The following is a 23,497-nucleotide window of genomic DNA, read 5'->3' as shown; positions in this document are numbered from 1 at the left end:
AATAAAAATAATAAGTGGCAGCACTCTTAAAGGGACACTATAGTCACCTGAACAATTTCAGCTTAATGAGGTTGTTCAGGTGAGAACTATAGCTCCCTGCAGCCTCTCTCATGTAAACACTGTATGTTCTGAGAAAATACAGTGTTTACATTGAAAGCTAGGAACACCTCCAGTTGCAGTCACTCAGAGTGAACCAGAGGGACTTCGAAGTTGATGGAGGCATAATATGCCTCCATCCACTCAGATCTGCTGTGCACGAGCATTCTGTGATTCAGTGTGTCCTACCACTGTATGCAGACACTGAACTTTCCTCATAGAGATTCATTGATTCAATTAATCTCTATGAGGAGATGCTGATTGGCCAGGGCTGTGGTTGGCTTGTGCTGGCTCTGCCCCTGATCTGCCTCATTGTCAGTCTCAGCCAATCCTATGGGGAAGCATTGTGATTGGATCAGGCTACAAAGTCTGACTTTTATTTTATTTTTTGGCAAACAGCATGCAGAGTTACAGCTTCTGGCTTGAATACAGTAAGATTGTTACTATATTTATGGAGGCATGAGGGTCCCAGGGGGGCTAGATGGTTGTGTTAACACTATAGGATCAGGAATTCATGTAGTTGCACTGGTGACTATAGAGTCCCTTTAAGATGTCCAGTCTTGGCCTTTTTTTTTTATTAATATATGCCAAAAATCTGTGTCACAGTGTTAAAGGGACAGGACACTATAGTCACAATAACAACTACAGCTTAATGTATTTGTTCTGGTGAGTCATCAGTCCCTTCAGGCTTTTTGCAATAAACAGTTTTGTTTTTTCACAGAAAAGGCAGGGTCTACATTACAGCCTAGGGACACCACCACTAGCCACTCCTCACATGACTAGTAGAGGTGCTTCCTGGGGCAGTGCTGCACAGTGTGGCTGAAATTCAATGTCTCCACCCGTGGCATGGAGACAATGAACTTAACTCATAGATTCATTGTTTCAATAAGAAGGAGATTCTGCTTGGACAGGGTGGCCTTTGGCTCCACCCCTGGCCCACCTCCTTGCCTGAGATCATCAGAATTGACAAGCTCAGCCAATCCAATGCTTTCCTATAGGATTCCTGAGCTCATGCTCCATTTGCCTTGTGGGAGAGATGAACCTATGGAGATGTTCAGGAGAAGATCTACTTCTGTTGCTGGGTCCATGATGATTCCAAGCAGCTTTAACAGCAGCAAAAACAGCTCCCACTGCATTCATCCAAGAGCAGCATCTTGCTAGAAAAACTGAGTTCTGTCAATCTATTTTCTCCTTATTAAAATAATCTCTCTCTCTCTCTCTATATCTATATCTATATCTATATCTATATCTATATATATATATGATTTTATTTTTTTTAACGTATTATTATTTATAGTATGTCTGTGCGTGTGTTTTCCTCATTCTCTTCTACCAGAGGCCTGGGATTGTCAGCAAGCTCCGCAGTATATTTGGGTTTCCTAGAACTGCACTCCTCTGGACAGCGATCTCAGATGTCCCACCTGGAATCTGTTGAAGCCACTCCAGCAACTTGGTTGTGCTTCTCAGTGTAAGCTGTCCCATCCAGTTACTATGTGCAGGATTGTCTCAGAGTACTCTCTGTACAGTCTGCACCTTGGGTCTTGTCTGGTGTGGTACACCCCCGCTTCTATTAATCTGGGGCTAAGTGCCTGTACCTGAGCTGATACAATTAGTGTCTCAGTGCTGTCTTTAAGTACTGCCTTTTCCAACCACTGTAGGATTTCGTAATGCGAGACACATCCTTTATCTCTCGGTGGTGCACCCCACGTAGAGGTTTGTCTTGCCATGGAATCTTCACCTTTCTGTATCCTCTGTTTCTGTCTCAGCCTAAGACAACTTACACACACACACAATTTGAAAAATGTATTTTCTCACCCCTCCTGGGTGGGGTATTTATTTCTATTCTCGGGTCCTCTACCAGAGGCCTGGGAGTTTGAGGGTTCTGCGCAGTATCTTAGCTGTTCCTAGAACTGCACTCTTCTGGACAGCAATCTCAGAAGTCCCACCTGGAATCTCTTGAAGCTACTCCCCCAACTTGGGAGTCACAAAACAAGAACTACAAAAAGTCCTAATCAGGGACTGAATTGTTGAAACCTTTGGGTCTTACCTCATCTTTATAAAATAAATGGTGACATAATGCGGCTCTATCAACACCCGCCTTACACACACACACACACACACACCAATTTTGAGCAAATCATAAAAGAAAATCTTTACAAAATACTCAATATTTATTGAAATTCCAAATTCAATATATATGACAAAATACAAAATAGCGTATCTGATTTGATAAAACGTGACAAAAAAATGGAGCTACTGCTGTCAAGTTTAGTCCCTCATTACAAGATTAAAAAAAAATAATACAGTATAATATATTATATACACACAAACACTCCCATGGTCTCTTCCACAGTCATCAGCACACATCAGCGCTGCGGAATCTGTTGGCGCTATATAAATGGCAATAATAATAATAATGCATATGAAAGACTACATCAATGACGTGGGTTCCTGATAAATAAAAGGAGTTTAAAAACGAAGATGGCGGTGTCTGTTGGGGACAGTATCAGGAAAGTATAACTCACCTTAGTTGCACCCCGACAGGCCACCGCTCCTCAAGCGGTGGCGACATCATCAGGGTTGCTTGCATCATCATCAGGGTTGCTTTTCTACGCCCCAGTGCATCTTTCAACAGTTAATATACATGAAAATAAACCACTACTAGGGTAAGCCAAATACCACGAGATTAACGGAGGATTACTGAGGTCTATAAACCATTCGTGAAACACAAAATGAAAGAAGTGTGAAAACATACTCAAGTTCACTAATGGCTTAATCCAAGGCACAGACATTTACAGCCAGGACAAGCAATAAATGGGGCAGGAGGGACAGTGGCTGGAAAACAATTGGGTGGAATAAGAAGATGGTACAGAATGAGACAGAAAAAGAAAGGCAAAAATAGTAAGCGATGGGGGAGGGGGGAGTCAAAAGCAAAGAGGGATAAGGGGATATGAGATATACGTGGAACAAAAACTGCAAGTAAATATCATACAGAGGAATGATGTAAAAACAGCTAGACAAAATGTATCACACAAGATTAGCATGTCACCCAGAGGCACCAAAACACAAGATGGGAATTATTACAGTTTATATAGCTCGTACATATTCGATAATGCTAGATTGGAACCAAAGGTTTGACGGCAGCATCCCAATCATAATAATTTCGACTTCTGAGTGCAGTAGTTATGTTGCAAATAGTTCAAAAGGCCCAGTCCACTGGATTTTGTGAAACGGTTTAGACGCAGTTACACAAAAATCATGGTTCTCCAGTCCCTTCCACCCAATAATGAAGAATAATTTATAGCTTTCTTCATTATCAATATCAAGACTTTTCAACCTGGATGGCAGCGACTCACTGGCCTGGCTGGGGGTATTCTAGTCCAGTGCTGTATTCTGAAATATATCAGGTTAGAAAGTATTTAAAGATCAATGTAAAGGCAGCAATAGGGGTTTAAAAAAAAAACACATCTGTTAGTGTTACAGATCGGGTTCTAAAAGAACTTGCTTTTGTGTGTTTTAGCAGAGTTAAAAGTGGTTAAAGATCCAGATTGAAGATGGTTCAGATCATGAATTCACCGGGAGTTAAAGGGAAACTCCAGTGCCAGGAAAACCATCCATTTTCCTGGCACTGCAGGTCCCCTCTTCCTCCCACCCCCCAATCCCCAGTTGCTGAAGGGGCGAAAACCCCTTCAGTCACTTACCTGAGGCAGCGACAATGTCCCTCGTCGCTGTCTCCTCCTACGCGCCGCTCCTCCAACTGATTCCGTCGGCCGGTGGGCGAGACTGGTCCTGCCCACGGTCGAAGAGACCTAATGCGCATGTGCATTAGCGCTCCCCATAGGAAAGCATTTAAAAAGATTTTCAATGCTTTCCTATGGGGAAATGAGCGACGCTGGAGGTCCTCAAACAGCGTGAGGATGTCCAGCGACGCTCTAACAAAGAAAATCTTTGCTAGAAATCAGGAAGTTCCCTCTGGTGGCGGTCTAGTAGACAGCCACTAGAGGTGGCGTTAACCCTGCAATGTAATTATTGCAGTTTATAAAAAACTGCAATAATTACAGTTGCAGGGTTAGGAGTAGTGGGAATTGGCACCCAGACCACTCCAATGGGCAGAAGTGGTCTGGGTGCCTGGAGTGTCCCTTTAGATCAGATAATTATACAGAATTATTTTCAAGTAGTTTAAAAAGCAAAATGAAGATAGTCATACAGAAGTATCCTATGTAGCCCATCAAAACCTGAGAAGCTTAAAGGATCACTATACGGTCAGGAATACAAACAAGTATTCCTGACCCTATAGTGTTAACACCACCCTCTACCCCCTCCGCTCATGCCTCCCTATAAATAGCAAAATCTTACTTGTATTCAAGCCTGAAGCTGTAACTCTGCATTCTGTTTTACTCAGAATAGTAACCTGTCTGCTGACATCATCAGAAGTGGTGGGCTGATCCAATCACAATGCTTCCCCATAGGATTGGCTGAGACTGACAAGGAGGCAGATCAGGGGCAGAGCCAGCATGATTCAATCACAGCCCTGGCCAATCAGCATCTCCTCATATAGATACCGTATATACTCGAGTATAAGCCGACCCGAATATAAGCCGAGGCCCCTAATTTTACCCCAAAAAACTGGGACAACTTATTGACTCGAGTATAAGACTAGGGTGGGAAATGCAGCAGCTACTGGTAAATTTCTAAATAAAATTAGATCCTAAAAAAAATATATTAATTGAATATTTATTTACAGTGTGTGTATAATGAATGCAGCGCGTGTGTGAGTGCAGCGCGTGTGTGAGTGCATGAATGCAGTGTGTGTATGAGTGCAGCGTGTGTGTGTATGAATGCAGTGTGTGTATGTGTATGAGTGCAGTGTGTGTGTGTGTGTGTGTGTGTTGCAGAGCCTTGGTGGGGGGGTGGGCAATTTTATAACTTTTTTAATTATTTTACATTTTTTTATATTATTATTATTTTATTATATTAATAGTTTTTTTTTCCATTCCCCCCCCCCCCCCCGCTTGATATATGACAGGGAGGGGGTCTCTCCTTCCCTGGTGGTCCAGTGGCATTGGCAGTTCAGTGGTGGGGAGAGGGGGGCTGTCAGAGCTGTAACTTACCTCTCCTGCAGCTCCTGTCAGCTCCCTCCTCCTCCGCGCCGTCCGGTCAGCTCTTCTGTCAGCTCTCGCGAGATTTACACTGGGAGCTGACCGAGGTGCTGAACGGACGGTGCGGAGGAGGAGGGAGCTGACAGGAGTTGTAGGAGAGGTAAGTTACAGCTCTGACAGCCCCCACAGGCCCTTTCTGTATTATGGCAATGCAAATTGCCATAATACAGACTATTGACTCAAGTATAAGCCGAGTTGGGGTTTTTCAGCACAAAAAATATATACGGTACATTAAATCAATGAATCTCTATGAGGAAAGTTCAGTGTCTGCATGCAGAGGGAGGAGATACTAAATGTTTGGATGCATTTTAGGCAGCCATGACCCAGGAAGGATCTCTAACAGCCATCTGAGGAGTGGCCAGTAAAGTTATCACTAGGCTGTAATGTAAACACTGCATTTTCTCTGAAAAGACAGTGTTTACAGCAAAAAGCCTGAAGGGTATGATGCTACTCACCAGAAAAAAAAAATCAATAAGCTGTAGTTGTTCTGGTGACTATAGTGTCCCTTTAAGTCACAAAGGACCATATTTCCATGTAATGTAATGAATGTATGTAATTTCTGAATTTGAGATTTCACAGCTCTGCTCCCATATAAACCGTGTCACAATGTTATACATGTTCCTTGTCCCTGCTAATAAACTTTCACACCATCAGCAAAAGAAGAAAAGCAAATACTGGAGAATAGAACATCCATATATTATTTACAAATTCTGTATGCAATAAAGATTTATAGAAAATGTCATTTAAATTCCATGACATCCTAATTTGGCATTCTTCCCAACTGAGGACTCACTGTTGTCCTGCCATCTTATGACTCCCACAATGAAGACTCGCTGGCCGTATACATGGATGTGTCTAGCCTTTTAAATGTTATTAGAGAATCCCACCATAGTACTCGCTGGCTGTATACGTGGATTTGTCCAGCCTTTAAAATCTTATTAGAGACTCCTACAATGAAGACTCGCTGGCTACATACATGGATGTGTCCAGCCATTAACATCTTGTCTGATAATCCCACCCATAGTACTCGCTGACTGTATACGTGGCTGTGTCCACCCTTTAACATGTTATTAGAGAATCCCACCATAGTACTCGCTGACTGTGTACGTGGCTGTGTCCACCCTTTTAACACGTTATTAGAGAATACCACCATAGTGTTCGCTGGCTGTATACGTGGCTGTGTCCAGCCTTTAACATGTTATTAGAGAATCCCACCATAGTGTTCGCTGGCTGTATACGTGGCTGTGTCCAGCCTTTAACATGTTATTAGAGAATCCCACCATAGTACTCGCTGGCTGTATACCTGGCTCTGACCAGACTTTATGTTGTAAACATATCTAATTGTTATGCTTGCTTTTCTTTTCATACCAATTTGTCAAATCAACTATTTTGACAGAAGATTCACATAAGGAAGACTTAATAGATCATCTATTAACCCTGGATAAATCTGGCCATTGCTATCATGCGCTAAATCAAATAATTACCAAGAACGAATGCCAGTCCAGCAAGGAATATATGCATACCTAGTGGAGGACTTCTGGTCTATCAATGTTTTAACCCAAAGTCTGCACATTTATCTAATATAGTGAATCTCTCTGTAGTGATCACCAATGCCATTGCTGACCAGTACAACCTGGTGAATAAAAATAGGTGGTATACCAGAAGAATGAATTAGTAACAAATCATGAGGAGTGAAATAAGCGTGGTGACTTGTGCGGTACAGCAATTAGCTCACTATTGGCAATACAAATGGAGAGCCAGCTATTAATTATTTAGCAGTCCATTCATTTGCACAAATTAAAAGCAGGAGGCAGAGGTTCAAGAAGAAACACAGATCTGACTAATTCAAAACTGATCTGCTTACATGACACCATACCATGATTACATATTATATGCTTATCTATACACATACATAACACATACACATGGTGTTAATAGGTAAATTCTTCAACTTTTCCAGCACATTTATTGTGGCTCTCAATCAGCAGCTTTGTGAATAATCCACATTTAAGAAAGGAGTACTCCAAGCACCATATATATTACACATGGCTGAGTGTGCTGTGTAAGTTCTCAGAGCCACAGAAGAGAGGATGGACAGCAGTTGCTGGGAGACCCCTGGTTTTGTCGGACTTCTAAAATACCCAATGTGCCCATGAAGCCCTACTTAGGACAGGGAAAGCGTAGACAGCATTGGGATTGACCTAGTGACTTCCTAATTTAGTGGGTGCTTAATGCAGACTCTGCACAGTTAAGGAAGTACCTTTTTAACACATTAACTCTATAGCTGTACATAAAAATAAGAATTGGATAGATTGAATCCTGCACGGACTCAAACAACCGTGCTATAATTTCCCATGCAGACAAACGCTTACCTCAAAGTGCTGTTTGTGCTGTATTATTCTTAAATTACTCTTGATTTAGGGGTAATAAGCAGTAACAAGTCAAGATATATTGATAAAAATAAACATGATTGGATACTCCCAATATATAAAATCAATTTTAAAAAAATTGAAGCGTATATTTATGTATTACTGCCAATTATAAAGCACCAACATATTTCACAACGCTGTACAACTGTGGGAGAACGTACAATATAAACAAAGCAATACAAAAGGTATGCCTGTGAGCAGAAATCTAGCTATTAAAGCTTTTTTTATACAAAGTAATTTGATTGCCGGTGAGCTTACAATCTAAAACTATATACACAAACCAGCATACACTTCACCATATCAACAGGCTTGTCATAAAAATGGCCACTGCAATATTACTGCAATATTACTGCTGTTTTCAAACCCAGTGTAGCTCAACAAAGAAATTGTTCCGCTACCGTGTCTGAAAGAGAGATTCTAAATGGTTTTCATACGAGTTCTCATAAGAATGTTGCCAGCAGCGCAGTAAGCAATGCACAGTAATTGTCCCTGGAATGAAAATGAAGGCTAAAGGGTATTCATTCATCGAATAATTGGCCTGGAGCGAACAGACATTTTGTGCCAATACTTTCACTGTAATAAGATTACTAAAGCAGTATGGCGCTTTACCTCAGCTGATAAGAAAGATGCACTGCAGCGGTCAGGCTCCTACAGAGTGCCTGTGTTTTGGACATCGTTAACACACTATTGCAAGGCAGAAAATCAGCAAAATCATCCATCGCACACCATTCCCAGAATGCGAGGTGTCGTTTACTGGGGTCCAAACACAGGAGGTGCCTATCCTAATAAATAACAGTCACTAAAATAGCCCAGATCTGTGGCTTGAGGATATCAGAAAGAGTGCTGACCTGGAAGCATGGTACAGGAGTGATGGAATGATGGCGTTCCAAATAATAAAAACAGCACATCACCATGGGGTGTTCTGGAGGGGTACAAGATGTTCCTGTGCACTCTGCCAACAGGAAAGTGTTATGAATGTGACACCGCATCAGTTGTGTGACCACAGCTCCGCACATCAAAGCCATAACGAAAGCTTCACAGCAAATAGATGTATTTAAAAAGCACAAGCACTACCTGTGAAACACCCCAGCACTAACAAGCAGTAAGGTGACCAGGTCCACCATGTTTTCCTGGATACTTAATTTCTGCAATCTACTGGTCAGCACATGAAACCCATTATTATTTCATTATTTAGGGTATATATACACTGGGAAACCGGTTCCTTGGAACCTACTTTTCTACCATACCCTTACCTTTTGTGTCACTATACCCCACTCCCTCTAACATGTAAACTCACTGAGCAGGGCCCTCAATCGCTCTGTTACTGTGTCACTATACCCCACTCCCTCTAACATGTAAACTCATTGAGCAGGGCACTCAATCCCTCTGTTACTGTGTCACTATACCCCACTCCCTCTAACATGTAAACTCACTGAGCAGGCCCTCAATCCCTCTGTTACTGTGTCACTATACCCCACTCCCTCTAACATGTAAACTCACTGAGCAGGGCCTCAATCCCTCTGTTACTGTGTCACTATACCCCACTCCCTCTAACATGTAAACTCACTGAGCAGGGCCCTCAATCCCTCTGTTACTGTGTCACTATACCCCACTCCCTCTAACATGTAAACTCACTGAGCAGGGCCTCAATCCCTCTGTTACTGTGTCACTATACCCCACTCCCTCTAACATGTAAACTCACTGAGCAGGGCCTCAATCTCTCTGTTACTGTGTCACTTTACCCCACTCCCTCTAACATGTAAGCTCACTGAGCAGGGCCTCAATCTCTCTGTTACTGTGTCACTATACCCCACTCCCTCTAACATGTAAACTCACTGAGCAGGGCCCTCAATCCCTCTGTTACTGTGTCACTATACCCCACTCCCTCTAACATGTGAACTCACTGAGCAGGGCCCTCAATCCCTCTGTTACTATGTCACTATACCCCACTCCCTCTAACATGTAAACTCATTGAGCAGGGCCCTCAATCCCTGTTACTGTGTCACTATACCCCACTCCCTCTAACATGTAAACTCACTGAGCAGGGCCTCAATCCCTCTGTTACTGTGTCACTATACCCCACTCCCTCTAACATGTAAACTAATTGAGCAGGGCCCTCAATCCCTCTGTTACTGTGTCACTATACCCCCCCTCCCTCTAACATGTGAACTCACTGAGCAGGGCCCTCAATCCCTCTGTTACTATGTCACTATACCTACTCCCTCTAACATGTAAACTCACTGAGCAGGCCCTCAATCCCTCTGTTACTGTGTCACTATAGCCCACTCCCTCTAACATGTAAACTCACTGAGCAGGCCCTCAATCCCTCTGTTACTGTGTCACTTTACCCCACTCCCTCTAACATGTAAGCTCACTGAGCAGGGCCTCAATCTCTCTGTTACTGTGTCACTATACCCCACTCCCTCTAACATGTAAACTCACTGAGCAGGGCCTCAATCCCTCTGTTACTGTGTCACTATACCCCACTCCCTCTAACATGTAAACTCACTGAGCAGGGCCCTCAATCCCTCTGTTACTGTGTCACTATACCCCACTCCCTCTAACATGTAAACTCACTGAGCAGGCCCTCAATCCCTCTGTTACTGTGTCACTATACCCCACTCCCTCTAACATGTAAACTCACTGAGCAGGGCCCTCAATCCCTCTGTTACTGTGTCACTATACCCCACTCCCTCTAACATGTAAACTCATTGAGCAGGGCCTCAATCCCTCTGTTACTGTGTCATTATACCCCACTCCCTCTAACATGTAAACTCATTGAGCAGGGCACTCAATCCCTCTGTTACTGTGTCACTATACCCCACTCCCTCTAACATGTAAACTCACTGAGCAGGGCCTCAATCCCTCTGTTACTGTGTCACTATACCCCACTCCCTCTAACATGTAAACTAATTGAGCAGGGCCCTCAATCCCTCTGTTACTGTGTCACTATACCCCCCCTCCCTCTAACATGTGAACTCACTGAGCAGGGCCCTCAATCCCTCTGTTACTATGTCACTATACCTACTCCCTCTAACATGTAAACTCACTGAGCAGGCCCTCAATCCCTCTGTTACTGTGTCACTATAGCCCACTCCCTCTAACATGTAAACTCACTGAGCAGGCCCTCAATCCCTCTGTTACTGTGTCACTTTACCCCACTCCCTCTAACATGTAAGCTCACTGAGCAGGGCCTCAATCTCTCTGTTACTGTGTCACTATACCCCACTCCCTCTAACATGTAAACTCACTGAGCAGGGCCTCAATCCCTCTGTTACTGTGTCACTATACCCCACTCCCTCTAACATGTAAACTCACTGAGCAGGGCCCTCAATCCCTCTGTTACTGTGTCACTATACCCCACTCCCTCTAACATGTAAACTCACTGAGCAGGCCCTCAATCCCTCTGTTACTGTGTCACTATACCCCACTCCCTCTAACATGTAAACTCACTGAGCAGGGCCCTCAATCCCTCTGTTACTGTGTCACTATACCCCACTCCCTCTAGCATGTAAACTCACTGAGCAGGGCCTCAATCCCTCTGTTACTGTGTCATTATACCCCACTCCCTCTAACATGTAAACTCATTGAGCAGGGCACTCAATCCCTCTGTTACTGTGTCACTATACCCCACTCCCTCTAACATGTGAACTCACTGAGCAGGGCCCTCAATCCCTCTGTTACTATGTCACTATACCCCACTCCCTCTAACATGTAAACTCATTGAGCAGGGCCCTCAATCCCTGTTACTGTGTCACTATACCCCACTCCCTCTAACATGTAAACTCACTGAGCAGGGCCTCAATCCCTCTGTTACTGTGTCACTATACCCCACTCCCTCTAACATGTAAACTAATTGAGCAGGGCCCTCAATCCCTCTGTTACTGTGTCACTATACCCCCCCTCCCTCTAACATGTGAACTCACTGAGCAGGGCCCTCAATCCCTCTGTTACTATGTCACTATACCTACTCCCTCTAACATGTAAACTCACTGAGCAGGCCCTCAATCCCTCTGTTACTGTGTCACTATACCCCATTCCCTCTAACATGTAAACTCACTGAGCAGGGCCTCAATCCCTCTGTTACCGTGTCACTATACCCCACTCCCTCTGTTGTGTGTCCAACTCATCTGGTTCAAATATGTGTCTGTTAGTACACCCATTGTGTACAGAGCTTTTTGGCGCTTTATAAATAATAATAATAAATAAATCTAATAATAATAATAATAAAAAATAAATATAATAATAATAATAATAATAATGAGACTGTGGCACAAGCCAGGTGAAAGATGAGTCACAAACAATTACAAAAGGTGCCAAAAACATACATGTTATGGCTATATACACATAATCAGGAACCTGATATATCGGTAAGCTTTAAATATCCCTTTCCAGTGATTGTGGTTGCATTAATTGTTACAGCCAACACCATTATGTCAGTTACTCTACATCATCCATATGATAACAGCCCTTCAGCAAGGCAGAAAGATCTTACTTACATTTCTGAGATTCCCATTATGAAAAACATTTACCTTTTTTCCTAACAATCTTTTAAAGCTTTATTGCTTAGATAAAAATTTGTATGGGGTGGAAAATCCACCGGATTCACATGTGGTGGTAAAATGCCAACGTCATTACATTTGGAATGCATGTAGTAAATTGAAATAGTACATACAAATTAGAAATAAATAAAAACCATACAAAGCATACTTGCTCCAAGTCACTGAGATGTTAAAACAACTATATTAAACTGTAACGCCGAAGGTTATTCTAACCGGTTAATTATATAAAGCATCAGATTTTACATGTCAGCAGCAATGTCCTGGACTGAGCGGGTATATTGGAAAAGGTAAGATTGGCCACTGGGATTTTTTTTAAAAAAACTATTCTTATTTAAGAACGCAAATACTACAAAGGATCCAACTGGCTAGTTCCATAAAACACATTTTTGAAAATTAGTGTTTTAGTTTTTAATTAGTACAGGAAGCAGCCTATAAGGATCCATCAATTGGAAAAGTAAATATGGCAAATCAGGTTTTTGTTATTTTAAAAACCCTGGACCCTGCAAAGTCTAGGGACTCTGTTATAGATTGTTTATTTTAACGAAAGATAAAGAAATAGGTGCAGAATTCACAAATATTTTAAACATCACATGTCTCTCATACAGTAGAAGATTGAAATGATAACACTGCAATATGTACAGTAAATATTACCAAGCACATTCAATGCACAAATCATTACAATAGCAACAGCATTCCTTTTATCGACAACATGTAAAATGGTCTTTTAAAAGTGATACGTGGAAAAAATGTAATAATTTACTTGAAAAGTCATTGTAGTATATTGCATGATGGGGAATGCTGGCATACAAGAACACTACAAAACTACTACCATGCTTCCCCCTACAGCAAAAATAAACTGCAGTGTACTCAGAGACAAGGAGTTGTTTACATCAAACATGGAACATTTCCATTATAAATACAGATGTTGAAGCATATGATTTAGATAATTTCATAACAGCCGTCAGCCAGCCTAACAAACCCTGTATGAGTTAACCTTAAAAGTGCTGGCAGCAACATGGCTCACCACCTCTCGCTAGACATGCAAAGAGTTAAAGACAGATGTGTCAAAGTCCATGCCTGCATGACAAAACTGGGATATTTGGGAAATGTTAAAGAGGCAAAAGTGCTAGCTATGATGAAATCTGATGGAACATTCCATTTGTTTCCATGAGGAGGGGCCCCACGTTTAGCACTTTGACCCAGAATTGGTCCATATAAATGTATGCCATGCTGTAAAGGTTGCAGATAAGAGCTCTTCCAAGCTGGGCACTGATGGGTTAAAAAGGTTAAAAGGGCAGTGCAGTTTGCAATATATACAGAATTATTCATCAATCAAGCAATACATATGGTAAAGGCCCTGGGCAGACTGGGTATGCTCATTTTAAAGCTATGTAACATATGTTTTGATTTGGGTCTTTTTGTTGTACCCTTTAAAAACACAGATAATTCACTATTATCACATCATGGCTTTATCTGTTTGAAATGCAAAAAGCAGGGCAAGAAATAAAAACAGAAGCTAAAGGGAGATTTAACCCCTTGAGGGCCAGTGACCTCCCGGACACATTGCAAAGCATTCTGCTGTGGGAAAAGATCCTATGGACGCTAGTAAGGCTTAGTCTTTAAATGCAGCGTATTGTTCTGTAACATAGAAGGATATAAATTGCATGTACCCCATGTAAACAAGAAAGGCAGTCAACACAGTGATTCACAAAAGGATCAGAGAACTAATAACCCTGCTTGTGAACAGGTGCCCTGATGCTATTTTGTTAACAGCACCTAGAAAAGGGGAGAAATATCCAGAAGCTGGTTTGCCCCTACTCGCTTGGAATGTATTCTGAGATCCCTGTGCTATAAATATTTTCCAATGTAATGTTTGGAAAATGCAAATCTACAGTCTAACTAATGTACATTGCAAAAATAAAAACAATGGAAGATGAAAAGCAAGACTGCAAAGGCCCAAATGTTGCATAAGAAGGTATCAAGGTGATTACATTTGAATGTTGCATTAGTAAATAGAGTTTTAGAAGGTGTTACTAATAATTGCCATTTACATAGCTCAAACATTCTGCAGCTCTTCACAGTTTTACAATAGAAATACAAATCAGAAAAATATCTGACTAATTAATATGAAAAGAAATGCAGAGTAAGCAGCTCTTCTCGAGTGATTTTACAATCTAGAAACATACACATATAGCGTAATCTAATGGGTTAAAATAAGGAAACGAGATGTGCCCCTACTCCTGTCTGAGCCCCTGAACTGGAATCTGAATTCCCATTAGCGGTGCACTGAATCTGTCAGAGTATATGACTAAAGGAGAGCAGTGGCTAATTAATAAATACAGAACAGATATTGATTAATTAGCAGGTATAAACGGGCAGTATGGTATAATCAGAAATGAAAGCCCTATTGGTAATAAAGCAGTGAGTTGCTCTAGTAGTCAATAGATCTATGTACCAACATAAACAGGTGCAGTGGTGATAGTTAAGACAAGGAGTACACTGTTAACAGGAGGCTCAGTGCAGACAGTAAAGGGTACTGACTACAGGAAAACAGTGAATGCAGTTAAGGGGTACAGTAATGACGGGACACAGTGCTAGAAAGTGGGTGCACAGATGACCGAGGGAACAGAGCTGAGAAGAGTACAATGTTGACAGTTCGTATGTGGTAATGTGCTGACAAAGGTATAATGTCTACAGAGGATACAATGCTGACAGTTAGTGGGGGTTTAGTGGTAACATGGAATACAAAGTTTACAGTGGGTGTTTAATGTTGACAGGGGATGCAATGTTAACTATTATTTAAGGTTCATTGAGAACAGTGAAAGTAAGGCTGAGAGGCCATACAATGCTTACAGTTATTAGGGGTTCAGAGTCAACAAGGGGTGCAGTTCTGACAGTTGGGGCAATACTGACTAATAGTGGGGAGTGCTAACAGTGGGAGCAGTACTGACCATTAGTGAGGTGTGCAGTGCTGACAATTAGTGAGGTGTGCAGTGCTGACAATTAGTGAGGTGTGCAGTGCTGACAATTAGTGAGGTGTGCAGTGCTGACAATTAGTGAGGTGTGCAGTGCTGACAATTAGTGAGGTGTGCAGTGCTGACAATTAGTGAGGTGTGCAGTGCTGACAGTGGGGACAGTATTGACCATTAGTGGGGGGTGCAGTGCTGACCATTAGTGGGGGGTGCAGTGCTGACCATTAGTGGGGGGTGCAGTGCTGACCATTAGTGGGGGGTGCAGTGCTGACCATTAGTGGGGGGTGCAGTGCTGACCATTAGTGGGGGGTGCAGTGCTGACCATTAGTGGGGGGTGCAGTGCTGACCATTAGTGGGGGGTGCAGTGCTGACCATTAGTGGGGGGTGCAGTGCTGACCATTAGTGGGGGGTGCAGTGCTGACCATTAGTGGGGGGTGCAGTGCTGACCATTAGTGGGGGGTGCAGTGCTGACCATTAGTGGGGGGTGCAGTGCTGACCATTAGTGGGGGGTGCAGTGCTGACCATTAGTGGGGGGTGCAGTGCTGACCATTAGTGGGGGGTGCAGTGCTGACCATTAGTGGGGGGTGCAGTGCTGACAGTGGAGGCAGTGCTGACCATTAGTGGGGGGTGCAGTGCTGACAGTACTGACCATTAGTGGGGGGTTCAGTGCTGACCATTAGTGGGGGGTGCAGTGCTGACAGTGGGGACAGTACTGACCATTAGTGGGGGGGTGCAGTGCTGACCATTAGTGAGGGATGAAGTGCTGACCATTAGTGGGGGATGAAGTGCTGACCATTAGTGGGGGATGAAGTGCTGACCATTAGTGGGGGATGAAGTGCTGACCATTAGTGGGGGATGAAGTGCTGACCATTAGTGGGGGATGAAGTGCTGACCATTAGTGGGGGATGAAGTGCTGACCATTAGTGGGGGATGAAGTGCTGACCATTAGTGGGGGATGAAGTGCTGACAGTGGAAGCAGTACTGACCATTAGTGGGGACAGTGCTGACAGTACGACCATTAGAGGGGGTGCAGTGCTGACCATTAGTGGGGACAATAATGACCATTAGTGGGGGGTGCAGTGCTGACAGTGGGGGTAGTACTGACCATTAGTGGGGGTGCAGTGCTGACAGTACTGACCATTAGTGGGGGGTGCAGTGCTGATAGTACTGACCATTAGTGGGGGGTGCAGTGCTGATAGTACTGACCATTAGTGGGGGGGGGGTCAGTACAGACCATTGGTGGGGGGTGCAGTGCTGACAGTGAGGGCAGTACTGACCATTAGTGGGCGGGTGCAGTGCTGACAGTGAGAGCAGTACTGACCATTAGTGGGGGGTGCAGTGCTGACAGTGGGGACAGTACTGACCATTGGTGGGGGGTGCAGTGCTGACAGTACTGACCATTGGTGGGGAGTGCAGTGCTGACAGTACTGACCATTGGTGGGGAGTGCAGTGCTGACAGTGAGGGCAGTAGTGACCATTAATGGGGGGGTGCAGTGCTGACAGTGAGGGCAGTACTGACCATTAGTGGGGGGGTGCAGTGCTGATAGTGGGGGCAGTATGGACCATTAGTGGGGGGTGGGGGGTGCAGTGCTGACAGTGGGGGCAGTACTGACCATTAATGGGGGGAGAACTGACCATTAGTGGGGGGTGCAGTGCTGACCAATATTTGGGGGTGCAGTGCTGACAGTGGGAGCAGTACTGACCAATAGTGGGGGGTGCAGTGCTGACAGTGGGGGCAGTACTGACCAATAGTGGGGGGTGCAGTGCTGACAGTGGGGGTGCAGTGCTGACAGTGGGGGTGCAGTGCTGACAGTGGGGGTGCAGTGCTGACAGTGGGGGTGCAGTGCTGACAGTGGGGGTGCAGTGACCATTAGTGGGGGGGTGCAGTGCTGACCATTAGTGGGGGGGTGCAGTGCTGACCATTAGTGGGGGGGTGCAGTGCTGACCATTAGTGGGGGGGTGCAGTGCTGACCATTAGTGGGGGGTGCAGTGCTGACCATTAGTGGGGGGGTGCAGTGCTGACCATTAGTGGGGGGGTGCAGTGCTGACCATTAGTGGGGGGGTGCAGTGCTGACCATTAGTGGGGGGGTGCAGTGCTGACCATTAGTGGGGGGGTGCAGTGATGACCATTAGTGGGGGGGTGCAGTGATGACCATTAGTGGGGGGTGCAGTGCTGACCATTAAGGGGGGGGTGCAGTGCTGACCATTAAGGGGGGGGTGCAGTGCTGACCATTAAGGGGGGGGTGCAGTGCTGACCATTAAGGGGGGTGTGCAGTGCTGACCATTAAGAGGGGGGGGTGCAGTGCTGACCATTAAGGGGGGGGTGCAGTGCTGACCATTAAGGGGGGGGTGCAGTGCTGACCATTAAGGGGGGTGGGGTGCAGTGCTGACCATTAAGGGGGGGTGGGGTGCAGTGCTGACCATTAAGGGGGGTGGGGTGCAGTGCTGACCATTAAGGGGGGGTGGGGTGCAGTGCTGACCATTAGGGGGGTGCAGTGCTGACCATTAAAGGGGGGGGGTGCAGTGCTGACAGTTAGGGTTCCCACACACACCTTATAACCGGCTGCAGAGTGAGGGACACTGGGGGCTTCTGACAGGATCCGGCGAGACGAAGGCTCCTGGGGGCCCCTGAGTCGGTCCTGGGAGGGGAAGGCTCCTGGGGGCCCCTGTGTCGGTCCTGGGAGGGGAAGGTTCCTGGGGGCCCCTGTCTCGGTCCTGGGAGGGGAAGGTTCCTGGGGGCCCCTGAGTCGGTCCTGGGGGGCCCCTGAGTCGGCCCTGGAAGGCTCCGGTGGGGGCTCTCGGGGTGTCTGGCTGCAGCTCCGGGCCCTCAGATGAGCGGGGTGCGGGCGGGGTGGGGCCCCGGGGGCAGTGGGGGGCTCCTCATGTCGCGGGGTGCAATGTGGCTGGGGCCCCGGGCGGCCCGGGGGTGTGTGAGGAGGAGCTGGCTGGCTGTTCCGCCCCCCGGGGCCTGAATCAAAGACTCCGGACCCTCCCCCTCCCGCTCAGCCCAACATGGCGCCGGCTCCCGCGAGATCTCCGCCTCCCCCCGCATGACGTCATCGCCATGACAACCGACAGCCTGAGCCTTCCTATACAGAGACTGCCACTCCCAGCATGCTCAGCCTCCATACACAGAGACTGCCACTCCCAGCATGCTCAGCCTTCATACACTGACACTACCACTCCCAGCATGCTCAGCCTTCATACACTCACACTGCCACTCCCAGCATGCTCAGCCTTCATACACAGAGACTGCCACTCCCAGCATGCTCAGCCTTCATACACAGAGACTGCCACTCCCAGCATGCTCAGCCTTCATACACAGAGACTGCCACTCCCAGCATGCTCAGCCTTCATACACTGACACTGCCACTCCCAGCATGCTCAGCCTTCACACACAGAGACTGCCACTCCCAGCATGCTCAGCCTTCATACACTGACACTGACACTCCCAGCATGCTCAGCCTTCATACACAGAGACTGCCACTCCCAGCATGCTCAGCCTTCATACACAGAGACTGCCACTCCCAGCATGCTCAGCCTCCATACACAGAGACTGCCACTCCCAGCATGCTCAGCCTTCATACACTGACACTGACACTCCCAGCATGCTCAGCCTTTACACACAGAGACTGCCACTCCCAGCATGCTCAGCCTCCATACACAGAGACTGCCACTCCCAGCATGCTCAGCCTTCATACACTGACACTGACACTCCCAGCATGCTCAGCCTTTACACACAGAGACTGCCACTCCCAGCATGCTCAGCCTTCATACACTGATACTGACATTCCCAGCATGCTCAGCCTTCCTATACAGAGACTGCCACTCCCAGCATGCTCAGCCTTCCTATACATAGAGACTGCCACTCCCAGCATGCTCAGCCTTCCTTTACAGAGACTGCCACTCCCAGCATGCTCAGCCTCCATACACAGAGACTGCCACTCCCAGCATGCTCAGCCTTCCTATACAGAGACTGCCACTCCCAGCATGCTCAGCCTTCCTATACAGAGACTGCCACTCCTAGCATGCTCAGCCTTCCTATACAGAGACTGCCACTCCCCGCATGCTCAGCCTTCCTATACACAGAGACTGCCACTCCCAGCATGCTCAGCCTTCCTATACAGTGACTGCCACTCCCAGCATGTTCAGCCTTCCTATACAGAGACTGCCACTCCTAGCATGCTCAGCCTTCCTATACAGAGACTGCCACTCCCAGCATGCTCAGCCTTCCTATACACAGAGACTGCCACTCCCAGCATGCTCAGCCTTCCTATACAGTGACTGCCACTCCCAGCATGCTCAGCCTTCCTATACAGAGACTGCCACTCCCAGCATGCTCAGCCTTCCTATACAGAGGCTGCCACTCCCAGCATGCTCAGCCTTCCTATACAGAGACTGCCACTCCCAGCATGCTCAGCCTTCCTATACAGAGACTGCCACTCCCAGCATGCTCAGGCTCCATACACAGAGGCTGCCACTCCCAGCATGCTCAGCCTTCATACACTGACACTGCCACTCCCAGCATGCTCAGCCTCCATACACAGAGACTACCACTCCCAGCATGCTCAGCCTTCCTACACAGAGACTGCCACTCCCAGCATGCTCAGCCTTCATACACAGAGACTGCCACTCCCAGCATGCTCAGCCTTCATACACAGAGACTGCCACTCCCAGCATGCTCAGCCTTCATACACTGACACTGACACTCCCAGCATGCTCAGCCTTCACACACAGAGACTGCCACTCCCAGCATGCCCAGCCTTCATACACTGACACTCCCAGCATGCTCAGCCTTCACACACAGAGACTGCCACTCCCAGCATGCTCAGCCTTCATACACAGAGACTGCCACTCCCAGCATGCTCAGCCTTCATACACAGAGACTGCCACTCCCAGCATGCTCAGCCTTCATATACAGAGACTGTCACTCCCAGCATGCTCAGCCTTCCTATACACAGAGACTGCCACTCCCAGCATGCTCAGCCTTCATACACAGAGACTGCCACTCCCAGCATGCTCAGCCTTCCTATACACAGAGACTGCCACTCCCAGCATGCTCAGCCTTCATACACAGAGACTGCCACTCCCAGCATGCTCAGCCTTCCTATACAGAGACTGCCTCTCCCAGCATGCTCAGCCTTCATACACAGAGACTGCCACTCCCAGCATCCTCAGCCTTCATACACTGCCACACTGACACTCCCGGCATGCTCAGCCGCCATACACAGATACTGACACTCCTAGCATGCCCAACCTTTATACACAGACACTGACACTCCCAGCATGCTCAGCCTTCATACACAGACACTGACCCTCCCAGCATGCTTAGCCTTCATACCCAGACACTGACACACTCAGCATGCTCAGCCTTTATGCACAGACAGACACTGACACTCTCACATGCTCAGCCTTCATACACAGATAGCATGGTCAGGCACTGACACTCTTAGAATGCTCAACCTTCATACACAGAGAGCTACTGACATTCTCAGCATGCTCAGCCATCTTCATGTAACATGGCTTATATATATCAGCTCAATGAAGTGGTCTGGGTGCCAGGTCCCTCTAGGGTTAACCCTGCCTGCTGTAAACATAGCAGCTTCAGAGAAACTGCTATGTTTACATTTGGGGTTAAGCCAGCCTCTAGTGGTTGTCTTCCGGACAGCCACTAGAGGCGCATCTGCGACGCTGGAGGCATATTATGCCTCCATCACGCAGAGCGTCCATAGGAATGCATTGAAAAATGCTTTCCTATGGACACTTTGAATGCGCGCACTGCCGCGCATGTGTATTCCGCTCCACTGATGTCAGCCGGGGGAGCAGACGGCGGGGGAGGAGAGGTAAGGGAGCCCGGCGGTGGAAGCAGGTGAGTAACTGAAGGGGTTTTAACCCCTTCAGCACCATGGGAGGGGGATCCTGAGGTTGGGGGCACCCTCAGGGTACTATAGTGTCAGTAAAACCGATTGTTTTCCTGACACTATAGTGATCGGGGAAGACCTGATGTGAATGCAAGCGCAATGGCCACGCTTGCAATAGTATTCAATGCAATTATTCAATGCTTTCTTATGGGGAGTCCGGTGACGCTGGAAGTCCTCATTAATAACGTGTGGACGGCCACGGCCTGAATCATTTAGGTGACCAAAAGTCGCCTTCCAGGCCAGAAGTCTCTCTAGTGGCTGTCTGGGAGACAGCCACTAGAGGAGGAGTTAACTGCAATAATTACATGTTCAGGGTTAAAGGTGATGGTACATTGCACCCAGACCACTTCACTGAGCTGAAATGGTCTGGGTGCCTACAGTATCCCTTTAATTCTTTATTAATTTTTCCCATCCTTCCCTAGTGCAAGTCCTCCCTGTAATAGATTCTTCATTCTTTATCCTTCTTCCTTTGACCAGCCGACACTCCCTCCGCTGATTCCATTCTGTCTTAGGGGTGAGAGGTGGGAGAGCTTTAGAAGCAAGATGAGCCGTTACGCAGCACATCTCGCTGCCCGTGAACGCACACTGCGTGCATGCATGGTGTAGCCTTTGCTGCTTCTAACAGAGGAGCATTGGATTCAGTGCTTCTCTATCAGACTGCAACCCAGAAGAAGATGATCCGGTGTGACAACAGAGAAAGCATGGAAAGGATTTGTAAAAACATGACTGGATTCTGCAAACGGTTTAACCCATTTTCATAGGTTTTTGAGCAAAAAACAGGGTAAGGGCAATGTGCGAACTTGAAAATATGACATTTAATGCAAGATTACCCGAAATGTAACAACACCATTGTAACCATGTCTATAAGTAGACTCCTGGTTCCAGATGGAAACCTAAAGTCCAAAAAAGGAAGTCACCGGGTTGTACTGATGCACAGGGGGTAACCCTTAATTAGTAAACACAGAGAAAAGAAAAAAATATACTAGTTCACTGACACATATGCCCAGACGGGTATTGTGCCAGGAAAAAGTTGTACAACCCTGTAGAAGTGTGCTAAACAATTAAAAGAAAAATATATTTATTAATGAAACTAAAATCACTTAGTCTCCTGCCAGGATAGATACTAAAGTAGGGTAGGTATATCTGCCAATAGCAGAGCTGTAGGTAGCTGTCAAAGGTAATCCAAAAGAGAAAGGACTAGAGAGGAGGTATAGACCTAATATATGTATATTGCAAGCAAACAATTACTCCATCTATATACACTATATAGTCTAAAAAAGACCTAATAATCTCTCTGTCTGTTACTCCATACTGACAACTAAAAAGCTGCCTAAGCAGGATCCCTGTTACCTCAGCATAGCATAATGCTAATAATGCCTACAATTACTACTAGATCTAATGAGGGACTAAGAAAAATATATTGTTTAGCACACCTCTACAGGGTTGTACAACTTTTTCCTGGCACAATACCCGTCTGGGCATATGTGTCAGTGAACTAGTATATTTTTTTCTTTTCTCTGTGTTTACCATTGTAACCATTTAAGATTTTCCAAATGTATTTGGTCTTTATCCAGATTATAGGGCATAAATCAGACAGAATTTATAGACGCCATCTGCCCCCATGGATTAAGCATATCCAGGATTTACTTACATATATACATTACAAAATGATACGCACAGAGACTATATTACATGTAATCATTTCCGTACCCCCTTACTGCGTAAACCTGGGATTAAAAGCTTTGAATTATTCCCTCTATTGTCATACTGATGGTGTACAACTCACAAGCTCCTGCTTTTACCGCAACTGTCAATTATGTATCATCTACATTTCTCTGCCTGGTTCCAATGGCACAAGAGTGTCACCTACTTCATACTAAGCATGTTTATTATCTCTTCTTCATTTATTTTTCCTGCTAATCGGCATTTATTATCTAAAATGCTTTTGTTTCCTTATTTTCTTTTCTTAAAAAGTGTAGATTTCGGTTTATTGTGTTATATTTCCAAATATGCAGCTCACTGTATGACCTATCTTTACACAGACTTTATATCATTACTATATATCTCGGCTATGTTCTATCTGCTCTGCTTTTAATCCTATCTTCCTTCTTTGAGCATGAGTAGTCTTATTGTAAAAGACCATTATATCTGTGCATATGTTTGCTGACATTTAAACAAGTGTGCTGACTTGTATGTTTGTGAATCTGCACAACATAAATAAAAATGTACAAATAAAAAATACATATATTTATATATAGTTGTAATCAATATTATTCAAACCCCATTGAATATCCGGTTTATTGACAAAATGTAACCCTCATAACAGCAGAAATATGCAAAAGAGGTGTTGTCTCAAGT

The 23,497-nt window shown here is 45.6% G+C and overlaps 1 protein-coding gene across 1 annotated transcript in view; it reads right to left on the bottom strand.

Annotated features, from left to right (window-relative positions):
- LOC134584879 (tyrosine-protein phosphatase non-receptor type 4-like) overlaps positions 1-18,199 on the bottom strand; it is an 85,068-nt gene extending 66,869 nt beyond the window's left edge. The window contains exon 1 of the mRNA XM_063440686.1: positions 17,771-18,199. The gene's annotated coding sequence lies outside the window, so the exon portion shown is untranslated. The remainder of the gene's footprint in view (positions 1-17,770) is intronic.
- Positions 18,200-23,497: the final 5,298 nt, after the last annotated feature.

The sequence above is a fragment of the Pelobates fuscus genome, unplaced genomic scaffold (genome assembly GCF_036172605.1).
Source record: "Pelobates fuscus isolate aPelFus1 unplaced genomic scaffold, aPelFus1.pri scaffold_33, whole genome shotgun sequence".
NCBI classification, from domain to species: Eukaryota; Metazoa; Chordata; class Amphibia; order Anura; family Pelobatidae; genus Pelobates; species Pelobates fuscus.
The sequence above is the reverse complement of the archived record's forward strand: the minus strand, read 5'-3'. Positions and strand labels throughout refer to the sequence as shown.